Source organism: Sceloporus occidentalis, unplaced genomic scaffold, assembly GCF_023333645.1.
Source record: "Sceloporus occidentalis isolate IW3139 unplaced genomic scaffold, rSceOcc1.0.p SCAF_2, whole genome shotgun sequence".
NCBI lineage: Eukaryota > Metazoa > Chordata > Lepidosauria > Squamata > Phrynosomatidae > Sceloporus > Sceloporus occidentalis.
In genome coordinates this window covers 211693003-211719457 of record NW_028316982.1, presented here as the reverse complement: position 1 = coordinate 211719457, position 26455 = coordinate 211693003, and positions in this window count along the sequence as shown.

Sequence of the window (26455 nt, the reverse complement as noted above, 5' to 3'; positions counted from 1 at the left end):
CCTCCCTCGCATGTCCTGTTTTTGTTTTTTTCTTGTTTTGTATACTAATTATTGTATTTTTAGATTGTCTTATTATTTGATTGAATAACGATGGATTTATTGTTGTATAGTAGTATATGGTTTTTATGCTATTTGTAACCTGTATTGTTGTATTTTGTATCTTATTCTGTTGTAAACCGCCGTGATCATAGGAACGGCAGTATATAAATAAATTTCATTTCATTTCATTTCATTTTTCATAAACCAAATGCACAGGTTTTGTATAGGTGATAATTTGCTCAGCAGTACGACACTGAAAAGGACCTTGGGATTATTGTTTGCCATCAGTTCAACATGTGCCAGCAGCGTGATGCTGTGGCAAAGAAGGCAAATGCTATCTTAGCCTCTATTAATAGAGGCATAGTATTCAAGCCAAGGGAATTAATAGCCCCACAATATTCTGCACTGGTCAGGCGTCATCTTGAATACATTTGATTCTTGGTGCCTCATTATATGATGGTGTGGAGAGTCACTGGCAGTTTTCCCCACAGCCAATCAGAATTGTAGGGGTAGGGGCCTGTCTGATAAGTGACTATAAAAGGGGAGGAGCTGTTGAAAGGAGTATGAATGTGTCATGTACTGTTAAGTTAGAAGTTAAGAGGTTTCAGTTCAAGGCCTTAACCGAATTCAGACAATGTAACCACACAAACTGAGAGCCAGCTGTAAAAAGATACTAACTTAAGTTCTGTCTGTAAATAAAATGTATATTTCTTTTTGTTTACAGAGGAGTGACTTGAAATAATTTATAATTAAAAACATCAAAAGTGCTCTACCAAAATATTAAAACACTTAATAGATAAGAATACTGGGAGTACATCTCTGAGTCACTTATTATGTGAGTGGAGTAGAAGGAATTGGGGCCAGTAAAAGGACCAAGGATTATTTCTGAGGGGAAAAAATAGCCTCAGACTATATTTTAAGGAAAGAAGAACCCTGTGGACCTAGAGGTCACAAATGGATATAGACAAGTTGGAGCAAGTTCAGAGAAGGGCAATGAGGATGATAATATGTATGGAGGACAAAATATGTGAGGAGAAGTTGAAGGAGCTGGGCATGTTCAGCTTGGTGATCAGAAGACTGGGGGTGACATGCTCACACTCTTTATATACCTCAATGATGTCACAAAGAGAAGGATGCAAACTTGTTCTCTGGTACCTCAGAGGGTAGAAAGAGGTCTAATGTTTTCACATTACAGAAGAGTAGATTTCGATTGAACATTAGAAGGAACGTCTTGACAGCAAGAGTGGTTAGGCAATGGAACCAATTGCCTAGAGAGTTGGTAGTGTCTCCATCTCTGGATGTCTTCAGAAAGAGGTTGGCCTGCTACCTGCTGGAGATGATTTAGCTGGACAACTTGTATTGAGCAGTGGGTTGGAACTGTCACCCATAGAGTCCCTTCCATTTCTATGATTCTATTATTCTCCCCATTGTGAAAAAGTCTCCAAAACCCACAGTTTTCAAAACACATTCACAATTTGGGATTTTTCTATGGAAAATTTTCACCTGGTTGTTTTGTACAGAAAAGGGCATTTTCTGCACAGAAAATAATATTTCTGCACTTATGTTCACAAGTTTGTGCAGAACAAGTCACCAATTACAGCATTTTCTTCATTGAAAACAGCCTTTTCTGCATGGAATATTTTTGAATTGAAATATTATTTTCTACACATGAAATTATGCACAGTAAACAGAATGCTGTTTTCTGAAAACCCAACAAATTTAAATAAGTTCTTAACTGCAAGGTTTCTTATCAGTCTAATTAAGAATACATTACCAAGTTGCTATCAAAGAATGACAATGGATGACAGTTTGGGGAAAAGGAAGACATTGGACTGAACATCTGTCACTAGGCTTGAAGTAATCATAAACAGATGGTATTAACATAATATGACTGCTACTAAAGGATTATACATCTAAGATGTAGTCCACACTATGTGGTCTCTAAGCAATTTATTCTACTAGCTCATTATTTTGCCACTCACTAAGAGTAGCATGGTAGTACAGTTTGCATGTCCACAAGCCCTAATCCTGATGACTCTCTACTTGTCTTTACTGGGCATTCAGGAATATGAGAATCCACCAAGACCCTACACTCCTGTGTGTGATGTGGTTTGCTACATGGTAAGGTTTTCTGCATTCTACACTGGAAACAAGAATCTGGCTTTTTTGATGTCTCCGTTCTGTTCTATTTTTCCCTCATGAAATCTTGTTGGATATATCTGAACACATGAAATTCACTTCCATCTTTCCATTGTATCCATTGATCCTGTTGTTCATAGCACTTATTTCTTTTGTTCTATTGCCTTATTTTTCAGCATTGAACTGTATTTCTGAAGACAAAACTTATAAATTTATTGAGAATTACAATTATGTGACTTGCCTTGTTCATGATGTGGGGAAAAAAGTAAGGAAAGATAGGAAGAAGAAAACAAATTGCAAAGTATTTCTTCAGTACATTCATTATTGAAATCATAATTGTATTGCTCATTTGGGCTGATAGATAAATAGGTGTGTCTACAAAACACACTCCTCTGTGAAAATTCAAATAGATAACCCACAGTTATACCATCATAATTACAGCATGCAATTGGGTACAAAGAATATGATTATGAAACAATTCAGTTAGCTCAAAAGCAATCAATACACTTATGTCTATCTACAAAATTATAGCCCTGCATAGTATTTAGACTACATTATGCATCTCATCAGCTCTATTCATTAAGCATCCAACATAATTAGGATTGGACATTCTTTACTGGAGGCAAGGCATATTACCATACAGCTTTATGCATATATGAAGTATGCTCTTTCAGATGTTGTACTGCATGTAGAAGGTCTTTCTTTGATGGCCATGATGCAATACGAAGCGGATTATTATATTTACTTTGGTGATGCCTCCAAAAGGCAGGCATTTTAAAGCAATGGTTTCCAGGTGACTAGTAGAATGAGGAATGTATTGCATAGAAATCTAATGAACTGAGGGTTCTGAACAAGTGTATAAAAAGAGATGGAAAAGGAGATTTGTGGCATCTTTAGGACAAATTTAGGTCAGCATAAGCTTTTATGGACCACACCCCATTTTTTTATATGTATGAATAAAAATAATGCTGGTGACACTGTATAGATCTTGACACTGCGGGACAAAAGCACATGTTTTCACTGCTTCGCTTTTTGATGGAAGGCAAAGACTGTAAACTTTCTGATTGCCCTCTATTTGCAAATGCAGCAAGGGGCACCAGTGGCAGTTTAATAAATATTGTATATTCTTTCCACTTTCTTGCCCTCTTATCTTACACTTCCTGTGAACACTTTTGGTCACATGCATCCTGTCCTTCAGTGAAAACATCACAGGTAAATGAATTCTATGTTAGTTAGGCATCAGCACCCAGCATACTCTGAAAGAGAATGGGACCCCATATGCCTCTGCAGTGACTATTAGATCAAATGCCTGGCTCCCACCACCACAGACACAGATCTCTCTCCCCCAATATCATACCCACCATGAGGTTACATTGCTGCTTATCTCCATAACAGACTTACAAGGAATACCAGTCCTATTGGTTCTCAGAAAGCCAAGTCTAGTTAATGCTTGTGCTGCATTTCCCACAATGCTATTCCTGTATTAAGATATAGCCCAAGTGGGTTTGCTGGTGGTGGCAGCTGCTACATATTTTTTTCTAAGTGTAATATGGAGGGTATTTATTTTATTTATTTATATGCGGCTTTTCTCTAAGAACTCCAAAGGGGTTTCATATGGCAGACACAGTAAGGCAGAAATATTTATCTACTGTGAGGGAAGAACATGTTACTTTGCAAGGGAGAGCTATGTGGTCCTCAAGCAGGATGGAAGATGTTGAAACTTGATATTCCACAACATCTGGAAGGCTACAGGTTCTCCACCTCAGATCTAGTGAAGTTTCCCTGGACTTTATGAGGAGAACAGTGTCTGAACTGTAATATGCCAGACTATAGATGAGGAGTTCACACCATGGAACGTTTGTTCTCCTAATGAGAAAAAAGTAATAAATATCGGTCAAATCATGTATGACTCAGAGCAGTGTAATAATTCTGCATGTTGAACTATATTATAGCAAGCCATTCATCATCCTCTGAACTTACCACGGAGCCACTGCAGTACCCTAATCATTCCATGCTTGATTGGGGGCAGGAATTGAAGAAGCATCTAGCTATGCCCCAGTAGCCGGATGTGAAAGTATTTGCCACATTCACTGAGATTTGCTGGGATCCTCCATGGGTCTCAATGGTTGATGTAATCATGTTGCATCAAGCTATGGGGACACAGCCAGCTGCTTCTCCAACCTTTTCTCTGCTCTCCACTAAGCATGGAATGACCATTGGGTGACAGTGCAGCAGCTCTGTAGTAAGTTTGAAGTAGCTTTGCTTATTGCAGAGAGCGGAAGGGTATACCAGGGAGCCCTGGTGGTGCAGTGATTAAATCCTGGTACTGCAACCACAATGTTGTGAGTTCAATCCCAGTGAGTGCCAGGTTGCCTCAGCCCTCCATTCTCTGTAGGATGAAATGAGTACCCACCTTGTTGGGGGCAATTGGCTTACCCATTGTAAACCGCTTTGTTAGAGCATATTGATTTATATTAAATTTTTGAGTGTGTGTGGAATTCACTTTGACCCCCCAAGCTGACCACCTAGGGGCACTGCCATTTCTCCAAAGCAGAGATGTCAGGTAGGCAGCTTGCAAATGAGGGAGTAGGAGCCCTGGAGATAAGACTGGAAATTCCCCATAGGAAGTTTGGGAGTTGCTAGATAAGAAAAACCATCTCTTCCAAAAACCAGTACAATACTGGCTGTTTGATTCCAGTGATTAAGTCAATGTTCATCTATTTATCTGTTTGCCTTCCTTGTTTGTGTTCACATCCAGTGCTTTGGTTCAGTCTATTCTTGACCTTGGTGTAACAAAAGTCCAGGTCTTTACTGAAGTTAAGCCAATAAGATCATAGTTAGAGGCTAGAAATTGTCTATATAAGCCTCAGCACATACTGCTGTGCTGTATTCAGAATACAGCCTGGCTTCATGTCAGACCAAACTCTAATTTTATCTCCCTCAGCCATTTTTCCCACATTTTAGCAGCTATGGCCCGTTACAGACGGGCACCCTAGTACGCGAGGAGCGCGTACTAGGGTTAGAAAGGGGCGTCCTTTCTGGACACCCCCAACCCTAATATGTGCTTGGCGCGTCCAAAATGGTGGTGCCCATTGTAGATGGGCGCCGCCATTACGACATCACAAATGTGCCGCCTCCAAATGTGGCATCTCAGACATGACATCTTTGCGCCATGTGAGGGCACATAGAGCACCCTTTCCGCGGCACACGAAGGAGCTCCGAAACAGAGCTCCTTCCGTGATTTGTGTCACTGGTGCAGCCTTTAGATGTCTGCGCCAGCGACGCAAGGGAAAAAGGGGTCGAGTGGCCCCTTTCTCCTCCTCCCCACCGCCACCGGGTGTCCTTGGGGCTTGAAGCCCCAAGGACACCCCTCTCCAGGCCACGGGGAAGCGGCCTTTTGCCGCTTCCCCATGGCCTGGAAAGCGGCTGATTGGGGCCTCGGAGACTGCCGTTTTGGCAGCTGAGGCCCCGATCCGGTGGGGAAAGGAGCCCAAAGGGGCAGTCTGTAATGCACCTGTGTCTTCTCATCATCTACATCCACATCTGGTTCCAGGAGAAGCCTCCACAGGTAAGTATCTCCCGTAGATTTGCCTCTCTCAACTCTCTCCCAATTTCCCTCCTTTATTTTCATTGAGAATTGCGTGTATGTGTGTGTGCCCCCTTTGCTGTGTGTTTGTTTTCCCCTTTTAATAAATGTTTGGACTTAATTGGAGCAGTCTGTCTCACTGTCATCTCTCAAAGTATTCTTGTCGACCTCTTGTAGACATCGTGGGACACGGTCTCACGAGGGTGTTGTTAGGATCCCCCCTCTTAGTAATTTCAGATAAATTCAGAAATTCCCCTAATCAGATCCTTCCTAAGAGCTAAGAGAGTGGTTAGTTAAATATAGTTCTGGGCACCACAATTTAAAAAGGATGTTGAGAAACTGGAGCATGTCCAAAAAATGGCAACTAAAATGGTGAAGGGTCTTGAAACCATGCCCTATGAGGAACGACTTAGGGAGCTGGGGATGTTTAGCCTGGAGAAGAGAAGGTTAAGAGGTGAGGTAATAGCCCTGTTTAAATACTTGATGGGATGTCACAATGAGGAGGGAGCTAGCTTGTTTTCTGCTGCTCCAGAGACTAGGACCCAGAGCAATGGATGCAAGCTACAGCAAAAGAGATTCCACCTCAACATTAGGAGTAACTTCCTGACAGTAAGGGCTGTTCAACAGTGGAACACACTCCCTCGGAGTGTAGTGGAGTCTCCTTCCTTGGAGGTCTTTAAACTGAGCCTGGATGGCCATCTGTTGGGTATGCTTTGGTTGAAATTTTCTGAATGGCAGGGTGTTGGACTGGATGGCCCTGGAGGTTTCTTCCAACTCTATGATTCTATGATTCTAGCAATGTAAATGCTATTGCTATTGCTACCAACCTCTGCAACAACAACAACAACAACAACAACAACAACAACAACAAAAGACATATAAAGCTATTGTAAAGTGAATGCAGAAACAGCAGAGTTACCCTTAAAGATTCCCAGTTATGCTGCTTCAGAGAAGTACTGAATGATGGGCCTTGCAACCCTTTCCACCTTTTAAAATAGAAAAGGTTTCAATTGGAATGGGAAATTATTTAACCATAGTGAATAACAGGAAGCTAGCTGCAAGCAAGAATGAATCAAAAATAGGACACAGATAGAGAAAAACTGTCAAACTGAAATCAGACAAATGGCCAGTGGAACGCACCTAAAATTCCACTGGCACATTGGAAGGGGGAACAGCCACAAGATCTGAACTTTCCTTACCTATAATATCATTATGATCATTATAATATTAACTTTCACACCCAAGGGAGGCATAAGTAAATATTTAATGATCATGAGATGTGTGTGAAAAGGCGGAGGGTCATGTGAAGGAGAAGACATGTTATAGGCGAAATGGAAAGTTGTACCAGCTGAGCAAGATCAAGTAAGCTGATTGGTCCACCTGTATATGTTATGAGCCAAGCTATACTTTAAAAATGCCTGCAAAATATGACTCTGGTGTCCAGAAAACCACCTAGCTAGGTGTCTTTGTTTTTGTCTTTGTTTTGTCTTCTGTCTTTTGTCTGAGCTTCAAATCAAGTAATGGCTGTCTGGGTTTTTTTCTGTTCTTGTTTGTAACTGTGGACTAGGACAGGACTCCACACTATAATAGCATGCCAGGCAGTGAGAATAAATAGATCGGGTTCAACTAGAATTTTTGTGTCGGAAACCTAGTTTTCTGTTCAGGCAGGGATTCTTTTTGTAAAAAAATATATGGAGGAATATTTGCATGTTTGAGCCCCAAACTTGAAAGAATATTCTTTCAACATAAGTTTGCCACCTTATTTTTGACTAGGATAACTAGGCCTTGGCTTAGCTTGGCAGGAGTCAGTAAAATGAAGTAGGCAGAATGAAGTAAATATATTATTAGAGTTAAGAAACAGGTACATATATACATATGGCTTTTACATCTTTCCATTTTTAAAAGCATTTCTCTTTACTTTCTTTAAGAAATAATTGCCAATGTATGGATAGATATTTAAATAAAGAATTATTAGTTAAATATGCCAACGTTATATGAAATTTATAGCCACATTGATATAGCTCCACATTATTTACAGAATCTTATTGATTTTGTCAGTTCCTAAAAGGCCCTTGGAAAGCACAGTAATGGAAAGGGTAGTTACTTTTTCCTGTAGATCAATCAGTGTGAATTTCATGGATGGTATAAAGTGGACAAATTTACAGAGCTCAGCAAATTATTCTGGCATTGCTTTCTGTAGCAGCCAGCCACTTAGTACTAGTTACCTACTTTCCGGAAAAGCTAGTAAGAAGAAGCGAACAATCAAGCACAATCTTTGGCAGCACATATACATGTTTCAGCTGCTTTAATTTCTGCTGATTATACAGTATGGCACATGTCTCTAATGAAATATTCTCATCTAGAATTGCACTGTAAAATGCTCCTTTCATCATTAAATCAGATGCCCAGTCATCCTAGTAGCTAAGGCTTTGCTGCTTGGGTAAATTATTCATATTTGAATGAAATCTGTGTATGTTGTTGCCCTCTTTTATTATTTAGAGGAATTTTTGTAAATATTTTGGACTGAGTGCAAAGGTTCATGTCCTCTTATTATAGGAGTCTTTATCAGATAGGAAGACATATGCTACTGAGAGAAAGACACCCTGCTTCAGAAGAATCCTCTTTCATTGGAGGAGGAGAACCTTTACATTCAACAAACTGGACTACATCCTATTGGATAATCTCAACTAAAGTAGAATCATTTAATCAATTGTTTACATTCTGAATCAGCACATAATTAAATCCCATTGATTCAATAGGTCTACTCTAGTTGGTAGTGACAATAAGATTTAGGGTGTCATATTAGACTCAAACAATTTGTTTAGTTTTGTTTTTAAAGAAAGGAAAAGGTACAGTCAGCCCTCCCCATACATGGGGGATCTGTTCCAATCACTCGCCCCACGTATGGGGAAAAGAGCATATGCTCAAGCCCCATAGAAAATAATGGGGCATGTACATGCATGGGGCAGTGCGGGGCTTGCGGGATGATACGTGCTCCATTACTTCTGCTGGGGCTTGCCTTCTGCATAAGCTGAAAGCCACGGAAAGCAAGCCTGCCCATGGGGAGGGCTAATTGTATGTCGTTCTACAATTAATAGTTGTAATGTGGTTAATTGAAGTAAGTAAGTACAGTGTAGGTGATATAGCTTTAGGATTCAGTCATCTCCAGACTGAAAATATTGAGAAATGTTGTTTCTAGTTAATAAATGGATATACAGTCACAAAAAGGAATTCAAAGATTGTCAAGTATAATGCATTGATTCTCTTGAATATAGGCCCGATACAGATTGCCAGAAAGTGGCGGCATGGGGCCAATTTTAGGGCTCAGGAGTGCGGAGCGTCCGCATGCTCCTGAGCCCTACCATGCACCGCTGGCACCAGCATGGCATGGCCCTGTTCACATGGGGGCCGCCATGATGACGCAGGCACGGTACAGCATCCAAATGTCACCACACCATGCATCCATCATCGGTGCATGCGAGTGCGCCAATGGCGCAACAATGGCACCTGGCGTGCAGACGAAAAAGAACCTGCTTTCAGTCCTGACAGAGGCCTCACCATTTGGTTGGTGCAGCCTCCTTGCAGGATAAAAACAAGTGGCTACAGGCCACCCTTTTGGGGCGGTCTGTCGAGCCCCATACTTACCATAGCCAATTACCTGTTTTAAGCATGCTAGACCATGTTCTAATAAAGCAGGGATGAGACTATATGGCTCTAGATTTTGTTGAAGTGCAACTCCTAGCAGTCCAAGCCAGCATTGCCAGTGGAGAGGAATGCTGGATGTTGCAGTCCAACACACCTGGAGGGCTACATGATTCTAAACACTGTGTTAAAGTTTATGCTGTCTTCACTGTTAGGGGGAAAATGCTCTCAGACATTTAAGACACAGGATGTGACTTCAAGAAACAAAACAGAAAGGTTCTTAGAGAATATCTCAGTAAATCAAGTAGTGTAATCAAAACAGCAGTATGTTACATCTTCATTTTACAAGTGTTTAAAAAGTGTTTGAAGGACTATACTATTTCAGAGTGGGATTCTTGGAGCTGCTGCCAGCTAAGGTAGTTCTTATCTAATTCTCCCATTCATAGCACATATTTATATTAATTTATGACATTTTAATGCATATCTCCATGCATTTCATAGGAATGGGTTGCCAAGAGAACCCTTCAGTTTCATTCAAATGCAGGGTTTTCTCAATACTTCTGAAAAAGAACAAATGTGATGGATAAAAAAAAGTGAAATTAAGCATATTTCTAAAATTAAGATGAAGAGAATTAAAACATCAGCTTCTTGCATTATGCCTTCCAACTTTCCAAAAAAGACTAAGTTTATAAATTGCATAGTATCTGTGAGCAAATCCAGGCTATTAACATTACAAGGAGCAATTTGTGAAAAGATAGAATCTCTATTAGAAACAGAACCAGCTCAAATAACTGCAACAATAATAGAATGAAGCACATGCTACTTTCCCTCCCTCTCCTGCTAAGCTATGCTACAAAGCGAAAGTGAATACGTTATGATGGCTCATTTTTAAGGGAAATTTTTAAACTTCCAAGGAATGGCAGAATAAATGTATGGTACTCATTCAAGGGCTCAAAGAGTGGCACTTTAGGCAACATATTTTTTAAAAGGCATGTATCTAAATAGGTTAATTGACATGCAAATGTAGCTTTTATTCTGCACCTGGATCTTCAAAAACATTATTTTCAAATTTCATATTGGTGGGTGAAAGGAATCTTTTTACAAATGCTTTTTTCATAAAATAGAGGGCAATAATTGTTTACTCATAGAGCAGACTATATAACTCAATACAAAATGTTTTCATTTAAGATGATAGCACCTGCTTCTCAAGAAGACACTACTTTTCCTTAATTTGATAGGCTAATCGGAAACATTTATTGTAAACGCCAAGTGATAAATCAAATTTTATAATCTTCCTTATAAAGCAGGGGTGGGTAAAATGAAGCCATTTATCCAGAAGTGTAGATAGGTGTAGAAGTGTGTATGTGTTTCAAAATGAAGACATTGCCCCCCATAAGAATTCCGCCTTCCAAATGAAAGGTTCCTTCTGTTGCCAAATGTCTAGTATTGTAGGAATTTAAAACTTCTGTTGAACATTTAGAAATCCAGTTCAAGTATCAAAAGAAAAAAGGGCAGGCAAAATAACAAAGAATATGTGAATACAGCAAATAAAAGCATTCTTGGAGTGGTTGGTTTTTAAATGTCTCGCTGTCTGCAATGCTAGAAATTTGAGGACTGAAAGAAAATTTCATTTTGTGAGCAGAATTCTTATGAGGGAGCCAATGCACCCATTTTCAGTTCCTGTGTAATTACATAGCTGCCTTTACTTTTCCAGTCTTCAGACTCTCTGGAACCCCACCTTCCAAATAAAGGGAGTGTGCATTGCTTTCCCCAAAAGCCTCCAGGAGCAGCAATTCACCATTTAAAATAATTTTCAAGCTCCTCCTGCACTGTTTAAAATAACAATTAAAAACATCTTTCTCTCCTTTTCTCTCCAAAATCACAAGTGAACTACTTTCAATTTGAGGTTTCCTCCATATTTGGGGTTTCCTTTGGGCAGTCTGAGTGGCTCTTATGGGATCACAGAATAGTCCAAAATATTCACTTTTACCCTGGTATAAATACCAGCTCTCACTGTGGCTAAACTGTGATCCTCACCATGATCCCTTGTACTCATTAAGTCCAAAGAAGGAATCAGTTTGTTCCTCATATACATTGTGCTCCCTTTATATTGCAGTCACATTGTCTGAAAAAAACAAACCCTAGGCCTTTTACCTATACCTTGTATCTAATAATCTTATTTAAGCTGATTACAAGCAATGCATTCAAAGAAGTGGGTTTATATGTGTAAAGGTTCAAGCTAAAATAAAATCCAGTTAGTCTTAAAGTTGCTGCCACATTTCTCCCCCCCCCCCAATCCCTTCCTCTTTTTCATACTGGAAGAGACTAACATGTCTCTTTTAAACTGCTCCATAACAAAACAGTTCACCTGTAGTAGGTTCATTGGACAAGCAATGGGATACACCATGCAACAGCTAACACAAAGTCTGAGCTTGATTTCAGGACCATGGAGAGCTGCCCTACATCTATTGTACAAATGTGTTACTCCAGCAGTGAACTAAAGCAGCTGTTAGAGTTGTATAGGCAAAGCTAAAGAGTTCTCCTGGAAGGTCAAATGCTGTTTTGGATTGTCAAAGGACAAATTCTCTATTCTGTAATTTCTGGCTTTTTCTGAAGGTGAATTTTAGATGAGTTGGTTGGGAAATGCTTCTCAGGGTTTCCACTGTCAGTGGAAGAGTCCATGTTTCCCTCCTTGGAAACATACAGTTCCAGAGGGCTTCTTTCCCAAAGCAAACAAAAGTGAATCTAAATTTTATATATGGCTTTTTAAAAAAGAAAAACATAACAGATTGTCATAGATGTTATAATACCAGTTTTCCTTTAGAGACCTTAATGTCAAGAGAAAGTGAAAGATTCTTAGTAAATGGTTTTGTAATGCTAAGCTGCTATTATTAATTAATTAATTAATATTATTTTTATTCTACCTTTTCTCCAGTTTTGGATTCAAAGCTGCTTACACCATGTAAGGGTTCATGTAACTGTTCCTCCTTCTTTTCTTCTTCCAAATATTGACATTGAAATCCATCTTCATACCCTTCCTTTATTTCAATGGGATTCTGTTTGTAGGAAGAGATGGGACCCTACCAGTAGAAACTGATGTCCTAGGCCATAATTCTATCCTGGGTAAATAACTGCAGAGCCATGTGCATTGCTGGAAACATATTCAGTGATAGTCATATTGGCCATAAAGCAAAATATAATCAAGTCCAAAGTCCTCAATAGAATGATACCATTATTGGCCAACCAAAATGCACAAAATATTTCATGCAAGCTTTTGAAGCACCACTGGCTTCTTCAGCAAACAAAATAAATTTAAATAACTCATACAGGAGAAGAAAAGTGACAATGGTAGAGTTACAAGCCTACATTTTGTGTCAGGTGTGGTTTCTGTTGTAGTTCAGTTGTTCTTGATCCCAATGCATACAAAGGCCAATGCCCTTCTTGGCCATTTGGGGACTAGAGACAAAGGGCAATGCCTATACCTCACCTAAAGGTCCCCCCCCCCCCAAATCTAACAGTACAGAGACCTAATATGAGAACAGTTAGCTTCACACAAGACAGGGACAACCTCAAGGCAAGCTACATTTCTGTTGCTCATTCCTTGATGGTCTTTCAATCTGCACTCTGTTCATAGCACAGAGAGGAGTTTCCCCAGGTAAGTATTTGCAGAAGCCCCGCAAGTCAAGCTCCTCTTGCTCCAAAAATCTACAAGCAACTTCCACTATAGCTCATGGGGGAAACTAAGGTCTTATACAGACCAGCTTGAAAGGGCGGCCTGTGGGCACAGTCAGGTTTGCAGCATCCTGATGGTGGATGCCCTGCCTCCGCCCCCAGGGAATCATGATGCCACACGCCATTCAAGATGGCACATAGCATCATGGCGTGCCGCCGGTGCTGTATACAGATGATGAAGTGCTGAAGGGGTGCCATGGCTATGAAGATTTTCACACTTGCCTACATTGCTGCAAAAGTGTCCTCCAAACAGAGCTAAAAGGGAAAATAAGCTCCTGTGTCTAAAAGCCTGGAATGCTCCTGAATTGCCATGGAAATTGGAGGGTGCAAAAAGGAGCTGTTTTTTGGCTCTGTTTTGCTCCCTCCAGAGGCTGGATCGGGGCTGCAGCATGAGATTGCCACAGCCCCGATCTGGCCAGGAAAGAGTTGGCCTCCCGCCACTCCTTAGGGGCAGTCTAAAGAGCCCCTGAGTCACTGGTTTAGTCTCTAGCCTGTCACAAAGCATTCTTCTCCAGTCCTTTCTATTTATGTTTCACCACCTTTCTTTTCCTAAGTTCCATTCCTCTGTCAACCCAGACCATAAAGAGGCATAGTAGAGATAATGTGCTGCCTGATAGGGAACCTCTGCTAACATCTCTGCTCCAGAGCTTGCCTCTAGGCTTTTGTTGATGGCTTCATCGCCTCCCACATGAAATGACATTGGTATCAGGTGTTCAGGAGACTGCATTCTTTTCCAGGATTCCTCTTTACCTGTGCCTGGGATGCCTGGACTTCCTATTACCTCTCCGCCTTAGGAGTTGTCATCTTTTCTGCATCCATTCCCACCCATCTCTTCCTTCTGCATCCAATCTTCCCTCCACATTGCCATCTTGTCTCCTTTTATCCCTCTGCCTTGTTACCTCACTGAGATCTCCCTTGCCACTCTCCATCTTGCAGAGGTTCTGTGCTGCAGGAGACATGCAGCCTTCAGCATTTTCTGCACATGCCACTGCTAGCTTTGTGTGTCCATAGCCAGTTTTGCTGTTGTTCTCTCTGTCCAGTGAATAAGTTCTAGACTGCCATCGGCTCTAACTCCCCCCATTGTTGCTCAAGGATAATGTAGTACTGGGAAAGAAGGGGAGAAATCCTTCGACTGCAGCTGTTGTAATATGAAAAATACCAGTTTTTCCCTTGCAGATCTCCACAGGCACTACAACACCACCAATACCCCTTTTCCTTGCAGTCCCTCACAAAATAGTGACAGGAAGAGACAGCAGAGCTAAACAGAAGTATTTGATAGTAGTACAAGATTTTGATTTGCTTGTATGTGTGTGGGAGTGGAGATAGTGCACAAGCTTTCATGCATTTTGGTGGCTGTGAGTGAATTGGGGGCAAATATTGACCCAAATTATGCTGGATTATTTAAAAAAATATGTTTGGGATTTGTGGTACTTTTTGGGCTTCTGTGTAGCCCATAGACCACAGTTTGCCCACACCTGATTTATGCCTAAATCTAATTGTTTGAACCAACAAGAAGAAAGCCATGAAATGAAAGGTACAGGAGGTACAGCAAGTTAACATTTGGATAAATTGCATTGTTTCAGTGGGTCTGCTCCAGCTGTGACTAATAACTGAGTGCACGTTCTATATAGCTAGTGCCTATAGCTGTTTGGTTTTAAGGATATTAAAGATGCCATATTTTCAACTTAGATTCAAAACATGTTAGAGGGGAATAGGTAAAACATGCATCGCAAAACATGTGCTAATATTTATATCTATAACTGCATTCTTTTTGGTGCGGTGCTTTGCGGCTATTGTTTTACAGGAGATGATTTTATTTGCAATAAACAGGACACTTGGGTAGAGTGAGTGAAAAATGGAGTAGACAGATACTGAATGATCATGTTCAGCCATCAGTGAAGTTGGTCCTATTGATCTGAACACTGTCAAGTCAGCATCTTCTATCTCAGTCTGAAAGATGCTGGGAAGGAGATAAAATATATGGGCTCCCTTATCTAAGCATCTTCACTAATTCATCTTTTCTTTTCTTTTTTCCGTTTTGTCTATGGCTTCTGAAAATTAATTTCATGTGAAGTTATGTGAGTGTATTAATATTTTAGATCTCATTATTCCCCTCTATCAGTACCTGTATGTAACATAACAGCTTAATTGGTTGCCAAATATGTGGTTGTTTTTAGTATATACCTGGAAGAAAAGAAAAAGGAATTAAAGTTTAATTACTAAATGCATTAAAATCTGGGTATTAATTAAGTTGCTGCTACTCATTGCAACTTAAAGCGTCAGCACTTTCCTTCTGTTCTTGCATTTTGCTGACTTCAGACAGTAATAGGCTTTCAGGCTCAGTATAAGCATGGCAATTTCTCCTAGCACCAGGCCAGGAAAAACAGCCAACAAATTCTGTCGATGTTAAAGACTAGGGCTCCTTACCAATTATGTTAAAAGTCAAGCCTGCAATTGCTTCTTGACTATCCAGAAAGCAAAGTAAAGTGGTTTCTGTGGTACAGGTTTTAATTAAGGGTTTGGAACATCATACCTGATCCCTCAGAGGTCTGCAATCAGCTAGAGACTTATTTCTTTGGAGACAGTAAACAGTAAGAGCTGGGTAGGCAAATTGCCCAGTGCCAATTCAAAAATGGTATCTGGGCAAGAACTACTTGGCTGATTGACTTATCTTATATATTTGGGACAAGTGGAAGACAGATGAATTTTAATGGCTGGCTAGTGAGTCCTTTTTCTTTTTCATCTTACTTGGCTTCTTCTCTTTCTCCTGTCTTTCTCTCTCTCTGATTAAGTCTTGGTTCTATTTCAGTCTATGGCCAAAATACAGCCTAAAACTTTGCAATGCCTGAAGTTGAAACAAATGAAGGTAACCAGATTCATTTAAAACATCCAAGAAGAGAGTGGAACTAATTCCTCCCACTTCTCTACTAGCACCCAGCATGAGATTAATGAAAAACTCCCATAGGTGCGGTACAGACCGCCCCTTCAGGGGCAGCTTGCACCCGCCCCTTTTCTCATGGACTGGGGCCAGGGCAGCCTCACTGGCAGCTCAGAGACCCCAATCCGGTGCTTTTCAGGACCATGGAGAAGCAGCAAAATGCCGCTTCTCCATAGTCCCGAAAAGGGGTGTCCTTGGGGCTTCATGCTGCAGGACACCCCAACAGGCGCAGCCATGGGAGAAAGGGGCTCCCATGGCTTCATTCCCGCAGCTGTCTGGTTGCCACGTGGGAATGAAGCTTGCTGCACCACAGCAAAAAGGAGCTGCCTAGAGCAGCTCCTTTGTTATGGTGCCGCAACCAGGAAGTGGTGCTGTTATGATGCCACTTCCTCTGTGCCACATTTGGGCACTCAGGAGTGGTGCCGGCCACCATGGTGGGGAGGCCACCATGTTGCCAGCGTGGTCCCATATTAGGATTAGGGTACATGCGGATGGTGTGTGCTCCATAACCCTAGTATTGGTGCGCGTACACCGCTTTCTGGTGGTCCGTATCACGGCATTGTCATCTTGTCTCTCACTATCCACCAAATAACCAGAAATTGACAGCTTTATGCACACATTCAGACATTTGAGAGGTGGGGAGAGGAACCAGTAGTGGCTGGTGGCTATCATGTCACTGGGATGGTAAATTTGCTCCAAGTTTTAAAGGGCCTTGACCTTTATGGTATCTCTCCAAGTGCTGAAATTTGGATATAGGGTTTAACATCTTAGGTAGCTCCTTTATATTCTTTACAACATGGCACTGCCTCACTCATGGGAACCACAATCTACCACTGCCCTTAGAAAATTAGGACTCTAAATCCGGAAGTATACAAGTATACAAATATACAAGTAGAGATGGTTCTCCACTGCAGAAAAGTGCAACATGTGGCTGGATAGTGGGGGTGGGGGGTTGGCTCCAGTAAGAATTATATACATACATAGCAGTGCTGTGAATACCAAATAACGTGGAATGAATAGGGATAGGTTCTCTAGACACATCAAGAAGAGCAGTTCAACATTTTCCAGCACATTTTTGTATTCAAAACTAATAATATGTTCATATGAAATCAAGCAACCAGGTCAAGCAAACCTTGCATAAGTAAACAAAAACATTTTGAACTTTCTAGAGAGTACTTGAAAGCTTCTTCCAAAAGACCTCCAGCTTACTTGCTGTTCACCACTATGATCTTTGGAATAGCGGTATATACATAAAACAAATTATTATTCTTTCTTTCTTTCTTTCTTTCTTTCTTTCTTTCTTTCTTTCTCTATTTTCCTTATGATTTTCATTTTGGTTGCTAATGGCCTGCCCTGACCTATGGAGGAGCCACTTTTGCAGCAAGTGCTAGGGAGGCAGCATCCACTGTTGGCTTTCCTCCGTGCAGGAGCAAGGAGGGGCCATCTGAGGCTTGTGATGCTGCCTAGCATCATGAGACTGGGTCTGGGGACTGGCAGGCCTTTTAAGGCCAGACGCACATGGCTGCTGCCATTCCAGCCTCTGGCAGCTGAGCAACCCATCCCACCTGCCCTATGTTTATAGTTTGTGAGCTGCATCTCAGGCTTTGGTTGGTTCCTTTCAGGGGCCGGGAGGGAATTTTCCCATGTTATTGGAGCATGGATTTTTCGCCCTTCCTGGAGTTTGTGGAGAGCAGTGTTATCTGTTGCTTGTAGTACTGGATTGTGTTATATGGAATGTTTTCATGTTCTATTTGCCTTGGCTTGTATGTGCTGGCTGGGAGGGGGAACACACTTAAACTATGTTACTTATTATTCCCTAGACAGGGTGGGTTTGCTAGACTTTGTAGTCATTCCAATGCCTCCTAGGTTAAGATTCTTGCAATGCATTGTCACAGATGCAGATTCATGCAATGAAGATTCAAGTTAGTTACTCCTCCATGGGATAGCAAATTATTTATGAGGGGATAATTCAAATGATTTATGGTCATTATGATTTATTTATGATCACATGTCACAAATTATTTATGATCTCAACGTGATTGATTTATGGCACTGCTATGATTGATTTATGGCCCAGATAATGATTAATATGATTGATGATGATTTATGACCTGCTTGACTGATTTATGACCCTGTCCCTGGAATGATGTATGCTTGTTGGGATCAGCTATTGTATATACCCCTTCTATTACAATTATGCCACCACATCATTGGTCAACCCGTTATGCTGTACACATCACTTCTATGTAAGCATTAAAGTTGTGGCCAATTTTAACCCATTAAGTGGTGTCTAGCTCCTTCAATCCCAGTGCAACTGGCAGATCCCTGACAGATGTGGAAAGGGCTGCTGAGTGGCAGCAGCACTCCACTCTCACCCTTTGCCAAGGTACAGCTGAGGCACCTTGGCTGATACATTGGAGCATCTGGGGGTGTACCTATGACAGACAGTAAGAGACTGCCTAATTGGGTGCTCACCCTCCCCCCCGAAACAACACTGAAAGTCTGTTTCTCCAGTCCTCCTGGAGGACAAGGAGGAAAAGGGGTGCTGAGTAGCCATACAGATTTTGTAAAAAGGACCCTCTTTGTCAAAGTTTTGTTAACTGAGATATGCCACTACTTCCTGACACTATTGGATGGTTCTCTCTTTTGGAGGATGGAACTATAGGTGACACATACTCTGTCCTGCACTCCCTTTGCAAATTTCTGCTCTTGGGTGTGATTACCAGTGCTTGAGTTAAGATTCAACTGCCAAAGCAGTCAGTTTATGTAGGTGTAATGAAGAAGTGTGTCATTAGCTCTTTTCTTTCCCTCCAAGCAATAAAAGTTCTTAGGCCAAGCCTGGTGCAAATATGAAAACAGTCAACAGGCCTTTAGGCTTGGAGTTTGTTCTTAAGTTTGAAGAAAGATATCTGAAAGATGCTAACAATGTTTCCTCAGCTACATTTCGCTAAGCCATTTTCTCCTGTCTCCTCTGACATTTTTTTGTAAGGCAATTAAATATAAGTGGCAACTGACAGGTCAAACTGGCAGAAACAAATTATTTATTTTGGAAGATGCATTTGCAAAATCAATATGAATTCATTCAAGAAAGGGGAGCAATTTAGAGAAATATCCACTCTTATAATTTTGGTCCTGTCCATTTACTGAGAATACCATATGAAACAACAATAGAAAAAGCTGGGTACAACCAAATATTGGCAATAAAGAGCATGTCAGGCAGAATCATGATTGTTCAGTTATTATCAAACAAATGTCTTTTCCTTCAGTTTAGCAATTTCCTCCATTTTCTGCCAAATTGTTTTGAAAAGACATTTACACAAAAATGTCTTCAGGTAAAATCCTGCCATGAATGCATGATGTTGGCTCCTTAACTTGGGATAAATGCCCTTGTCTTTAGAGATAGAGGGTCTTCTGGGATTTAGCAGAAGAATGATTCAGGCAAATTGGTTGCTGCCTTTATACAGTGCAGTAAAGTGTTTTAAATTCACACTTGAGACTCTTAGAACTGTGAGATTAATGTCAGCTCTTTATATAAAAACTTTTAGCAGAGGCTGAGTGTTCCCAAAAGACCATGAAGAGTCTGGCCAATTCAACTCATTCTTGGGGTTGTATTCATCAATGACTAAACCAAATAACAACAAAACTCCCAAGTGCAATTTTACTCTGACCTTTTAAACTTTCTGTTTCTTAGCTTTCCAGCTCCCTTTGGCCAAAACTTATTCTCACACGCGATGAAATCCATTAGATATATATCTACCAGCATGACCCAACAATAATTTTAGTGTTCATTGTTATATTAGCGGCCTGGTGTGATGTGATGGTGCAAAGACCTCAGCAGCTACATGGTCATTTCACATCATGTGAATAGCTATCACTTCAGGCCTACTTAATACTTATTTATCTAAGAACATTTTTTGTATGTTATGAAAAAAATTCAAAAAATGTACAATTAAAGCACATAGGATTAAATGAACATCTAAAACAATAAAAACAATGAAAAACAACCCATGGAAATTTAGGAACAAGTTATAATGTTATCAGCTATTAAGACAAACTGAAAAATGCCTGGTAAACAAATTTACCCAATAGTTTCAAATTATAGAAGTGTTATGTAGATAAGGATGTGGATAATTTTTTTAAAAAAGATCCTTACACTCTTTTGCTATTTATGTTGTAGTTGCAATTTTGCTACATCAAGCAATGCTCCTCAAATGCCTGTCAGGATGATGGTAGCAATATCCTGTGATGTATTCAAGTCTTCTACTTAAGTCTCAGATCAAGCCTGAAGTCTCTACTTTCAGTTCTCGAGCTGAGTCTCAAGCCCTTGCAAGATAGTTTCAAATCATGTTTCAAGTCAAATCTCAAGTCCTAGCAAGATACTTTCAAGCCAAGTCTCGAGTCTCAAGTCTGGGAGTCAACTTTTAACAGAAAAAAAAGGAGGCAGTGTGTGTTTCTCAGAGAGGAACAGCAAGTGTGCTAGGCAATGGGCTTGAGGTGAGGGTTCAGGTCTGTGTTGTAGCATGTCCCTGTTGCACATCAGAGGAGCTTTCTAAAGTTTTTGAAAAGCTTTAGAAGGATTCTTACAACTCAAGCCAATTGCCTAGTGCATTTGCGTTTTCTCTCTGAGAGACGCGTGGCCTGTGCTCTGGGGGTGGGCCTTGCCTGCCGTTCAAAGTGAATGATGCCAGCAAATCAGTTGCTAAAAATATACAAGTTGTGAGTCAGGTTGAGTCATGCAGCATTTATTGCTGAGTCAGGTCCAAGTACAGTCACTGAAGTGACTTTAGACTGACTTGAGTCCAAGTCAATTGACTCAAATTTACATCACTGGTAATACTAAACACTGGGAGCTCTCAGGGTGCCTTATGATGGGAGAGCCCTGAAGGTGGAAGTCAGAAGGTGAACAAAAGTTCAAAGTAAGGTAGAGTTATGCTGAAGAAAAGGTAGCTTCGACCAAGAAAAATTTTAGAAGCTATTTTTTGAGTTATTAAGCTTTTAGAAATCTCAGAGAAAAGGTAATAAAGCATTTATCTAGCATTCTGAACCACTGACAACCATTGACTAGGGCTTTCCTAAAAATATTAATAATCTGAAATATAAATGAAAGGTTCAACAGAAGTAGTTTGCACTTGTAATTTCCCATTATGCCTTAACGACTACCGTTTAATGATTGGCAAATGTATATTCTATATTCTCCTGTGTTTAGCTATATGTTATCATGCTGTTGCTCAGTTAAAAACCCCCCCACAAACAAACAAAAAACCCACCTTGCAATAAATAATAAAGTATATGTTTGCTTCAGTGCTGGATCGCTCAGCTTTAGTGCTGACATCTTGACCAGCATGTCATTAGATAAAATGCTGTCTTCAGTCTACAGATCACACACTTTAACCTTGCCGTTTCCATCCAGTCTGCCACCTGAGACAAATGCTTCTTTCTGATTGATGATATGATTGATCTCTGAGTGAATAGCGATATAGCATCATTGGCAAAAAACAAAACAAAACAAAACAAAAACCTACCTAAATAGCACAGATTGCTGCTGTACAGTCTTACTCATCTTCTCATAATGACTTCCAGCATTAAAAGTTGGTCATCTACTTACCAGTGATTTAGGATTAAAGTCTTAATTTCAAATGCTCATCCATGTTTGCAAGTAGACTCCATGTTTGTAAGCGAAGACACAGCAGGCAATAGAAAGCAACTTGAGCAACTTTGACTTATGGCAACCCTATGAATAAAAGACCTCTGTCACCATATCATTGGGTAGGGAATCATATTTGCCTTGAGTCCCTCCATCAAAATGTTGAAATTACCATTAAAATATTGTGTTCCCGTGATATTTGCAATATTGTTTTCAAACGTAATACACAAATACATCTTTTTTGTTATTCTCTTTATATTCTACAGCAAGTTATAATGTTATTCACATTATAGTCTGTTGTAGGGAATAATTCATATCATTAAAGGGGCTTAGAGGCCTTTCCATAGGATCGTGTAATGTATAAATCAATTCACAGTAAATCCATAAATAAAAAACCTAAAATGTTTATCATGAGATAGAGAGATGGGGAGTGGAGACGGGGAGTGGAGCCTTTCCCTCTTGAATCAGGTAAATATGGGAATTTCATAGTATCACTTAATTTCTGCTTATTTAGATACAATTCTCATGTAACTCATATCCTTAGAACAGATGGGCTTTTTTAGCCTCTGACTTTTTAAGCATGTGGCTGAAGATTAGATACAACTGACTTAATTTTTCATGTGGTTATTATAGCCACCATGTTTCAGGGCCAGTTCTATTTAAAACAAGATAAAGAGGGCTGCTCCAGTTGGGAGAAATGGAATATCCTTCTTGGATATCAGTCTCCCAGGAGTCATATTTTTAAACTTTTGTCCTGTTGAAATCAATGTTTTACAACAGAAGATACAATAGGAAGGTGGGATGCCTGGATGGAAGAGTAAGTGTTGGCCCTAGCAATGTCAGGAGTGGACACAGACCCTGGAAAGCTTACTGGTTGGACTAAAACCCCCACAGTCATTCAGTGGCTATGCTGCTTAGGAGATTCTGGGACTCATAGTCTATAAAGTGAAGTTTCCAAACTCTCAATGGCTAATTTGGTGGCCTGTTTGGGCTAGCACTACCAAGTTCCATGTTTTTAAGTCCTGAGCTTGTAATATGTGGCTGGCTGTTTTCACAATTTGGTTGCAGTCTCCTGGATGGCAAGACAGAAAGGGAAAAAACCTAGCAGATTACTGGACACTGGAGGAAAGAGGTCTGGAATCCCACCACATTATCTGTCCAGTGACCTGGGTCTGTTGTGTTGATATGCAGGAACAGAATCATTCTCTGTCTTGAGAAGAAAAAGCAACAAAAGTAGGAACTGAGTAAATTTGTCCTTTGCAATTCTATCTGAATGCAGATGTCTGTCAAAGAAAAGGAAGAAATAAGAGTTATAATACACCTGGGCCCTAGTTACCCTCTCACTGACCCTGTTCAAAGTAATTATTTCTCTTAAAAAATATCCTGGAGGGATCTGTTCAGCAGGCAGTGGCTGACGTCTCTCCCACTCCTGCTGTGAAACTGCTTGTACAGAATAGTCTCTACTAATGAGATGCTTACATAGAAAAGGTGAATGATGAGGCCTGTTTCCTTTGGCTTGTTCGTAGAAATCATTGGCCATCACTCAACACTCACCATTTACATCTTCTCATTGCCTTCCAGCACTTAAAGCACTGCCTCTACTGGTTCTTGAGGCTGGTTGTGGTTCAAGAACCATAAGTCTGCTGCTATCCTAAACAGGTAGCTGGAGCAAACACTGGCCAGGCATTTCACCTTGGACGATCACAGTCTCTCTGATTTGTCCCCCTTTAGGTACCGAGTTGCTTTAAGGTATTTTGTTCAAAAGGGAAAATTTCATAAATGCAAGACCCTAACACCACATGGCCTTAACCTAGAGGATAATTCCACCATTCACTGATAAATATTGGAACCAACGTGTTCTCATTTGCTATTCTGAACACAGCTTAGTTTCACTTTTTTGCAACTGAGGAAGGCAGAAGCTGAAATGTTTTGCTCATTGTCATGATGAGACTTGAACATGGGACTCTTTTAAGTGTCTCTTGCATTATAACTCTCTTTACATGCCAGTCCTCTGGGTTTCAATTTTTTTGCCACGCACCCACTATCTCATCATGTGTCTCGAACCTAAAAGACATTTCTCAATGTTGATAGCATTATTAATGTGTTTCTGAAATCACTTCTGACAGCTGCTTGTTGAAACAAAGTATGAAATGTATTTGCAAGTAAGGCTGAATACAATATTTCTTTTAGTAGATGGTGTTCACAACAGATACAGTGTATAAATGGTTTATTGGTTACACAGTTTGATAGTTTCTTAGATTATTTTTGTAATTGTTTCTTTATAGCTTTATATATGTTCCCTTACAAACTAAGTTTTCTGAGAACCTTTATTAAACTTTCGTTATCTTATAGCCCTTCTACGTATCTGTGACTCCACTAGTCACAAAAGACAACGTCTTCTGCAGGACACTACAACAATATAATTAATGGTTCTTCACCACTCAGAGCACACTAAACATCAACAACCCTTTTCTAACCTTCTCCTCCCTTTTATAATCTCACTCCTGGGAGCAGCCTCCACTTTTTTCTGGCTTTGCTCCCATTGGCTAGTGCCTGTTGTTGCCACAATCATTTTATATTTTCAGTTCTGTTTGTTAGTCACTTCATGCACGCACACACACACACACACACACATTTTCTATCATAAGCACTCATATAACAAGTGTTTTTTGGCACTTAGTGACAGTATTTATATGACAGTATCTTGTATTTTGAAACAAGTATTCTCGTACTCACAAACAATGGTCAGTAACATGCAGGTGATCTGAATATGACCACTAATACAACTTTTTAGAGGGGAGAAATGCAATATTGTCTACTCTATCTTGCAGCACCCTGTCATTCCCTCCTAGTGCTCTCTTCAAGTTACAGGCATGCTTTCTAGGGCACCTTTCTGCAGAGAACTCTGAAAGGTTGTAACTGACCTTTAAAACCTGAAATCCTTGGGATCCAAATATCTACATCAGTATCACTCCCTGTTATCAATCTGCCCATAACTTCAGTTCCTCAAGGAAGGCACAATAGCATTTACATTTCTATACTACTTAATAGTGAACTCAGCAGTCTTTAAGTGGTTTACAGTCTGCAAGCCAATTGCCCCCAACAAGCTGGGTACTCATTTGACTGACCTAAGAAAGGATGGAAGTCTGAAACAACCCTGGAGCTCTGGGATCAAACTCACAATGTTGTGGCTGCAGTACCAGTGCACCATCAAGGTTCCCAGTACTTCAATATTTTGCAACGGGAGAGTCTTCCTAATCATGATATGCTATAATGTAGGACATTTAAGGTCCACCATTTTTCTTCAATGTCCTACATTTTGGGCTGAGTTTTGTCCTGCAGTTGTCCTACAGTTTGGTCTTGAATTTGTTCCACATTTTGTCCCTGGTAAAAGTGGACAATTATGGCAACCCTACATTTATACAATACTCTTCCCATACCTGTGTGACTGGAGCCAACAGTGCAACTGTTTGGGCAGCAGTGCAAAACCTATTAGTAGTTGTTTGCCAGGGCATTTTAGTTAACTGATTTAATTTGTTTCATTGTTCATTTTGATGTTTGTTTATTGTTTGAATTATCTTTTTATTATTTTATTATGATTGCACTTTTCTTGATACCCATAGCAATAAAGTGTGGTTTAAAATATACAGAGAGAAAGAGAGTGAGATGCTAACAACAAAAGAAAATACCCCTGAGATCGGCCAAGTCAGGTCCTATATAGACTGGCCTGAAAGGCACAGTGTCCTGATGATGGATACAGTGATGCTGCCCCCAGGGTGCTATGATGCTGCATGCCACTCCAGACAGTGCGTGGCCTCATGGCGCACCTCCGGTGCTGCGTCCAGAAGATGCAGTGCCAAAGGGGCACTATATAGCTTTGCTGCTGCAGCTATGGCACCCTTTGCAGGGTGCAAAAAGAAGCCGCTTTCTGCAGCTCCTTTTTGCACCCTCCAAAGGCCGGATTGGGGGCACAGCGTGAGGTTGCTGCAACCCCGATCCAGCCAAGAAAAGTGCAGCACCCCACTGCCCCTTAGTGGGTCATCTATAGAGCCCCTCAGTATTTTTCAAACTGTTACTTGGAAGCTATGAGGTAGGTCCTGTGATGCTCCTGGAAAGGTCACACAACAAGAGTTATTTTTCTTCCATGGAACACAACAAGGTCTGAACTAAGGACTGGAGCACAGCTTTGGTGCAGCTTCTATCCTCTTAAGATGTGTGTTTCATTTAAACAGCATACCTCCAAAGTAACCCAAAGCAGCTTTATTTTGTCCTAACTGTTTGGGCCCATAGTGAGACAGTGAGACAGAAAGAGGCAGAGTGATTAAAATATCATTCCTAAGTTAGAGAAATAGATGGAGAGAGGCTATTCATTTTGCAAGAAAAAACAACAACCCAGGATCAGACAAAAGCCCTAGACATTTTCCTGAGATACATATATCATATAGAAGTGATTGATGCCTTGGGGCTTTTGCACTTCAAATATCATTGTTTAGTTCTATTTGAGTAGACCCATTTAATCTGTTCTTGAATCAGCACATAAATGAATCCCATTAATTAGTCTACTTCAGATTAACGATAGTATTCAAGTCTATTGGATCATATTAAGTTCAGTTTCATCAAAGGGAAAAATACATTCACTATGAAACTATGGAAATGTCTGTCCTAGTGTACTCCAAGTATAAAATAAAAAACAACCAGTTTCTCATTATTCTGCAATGACTTATAAACCCAAGGT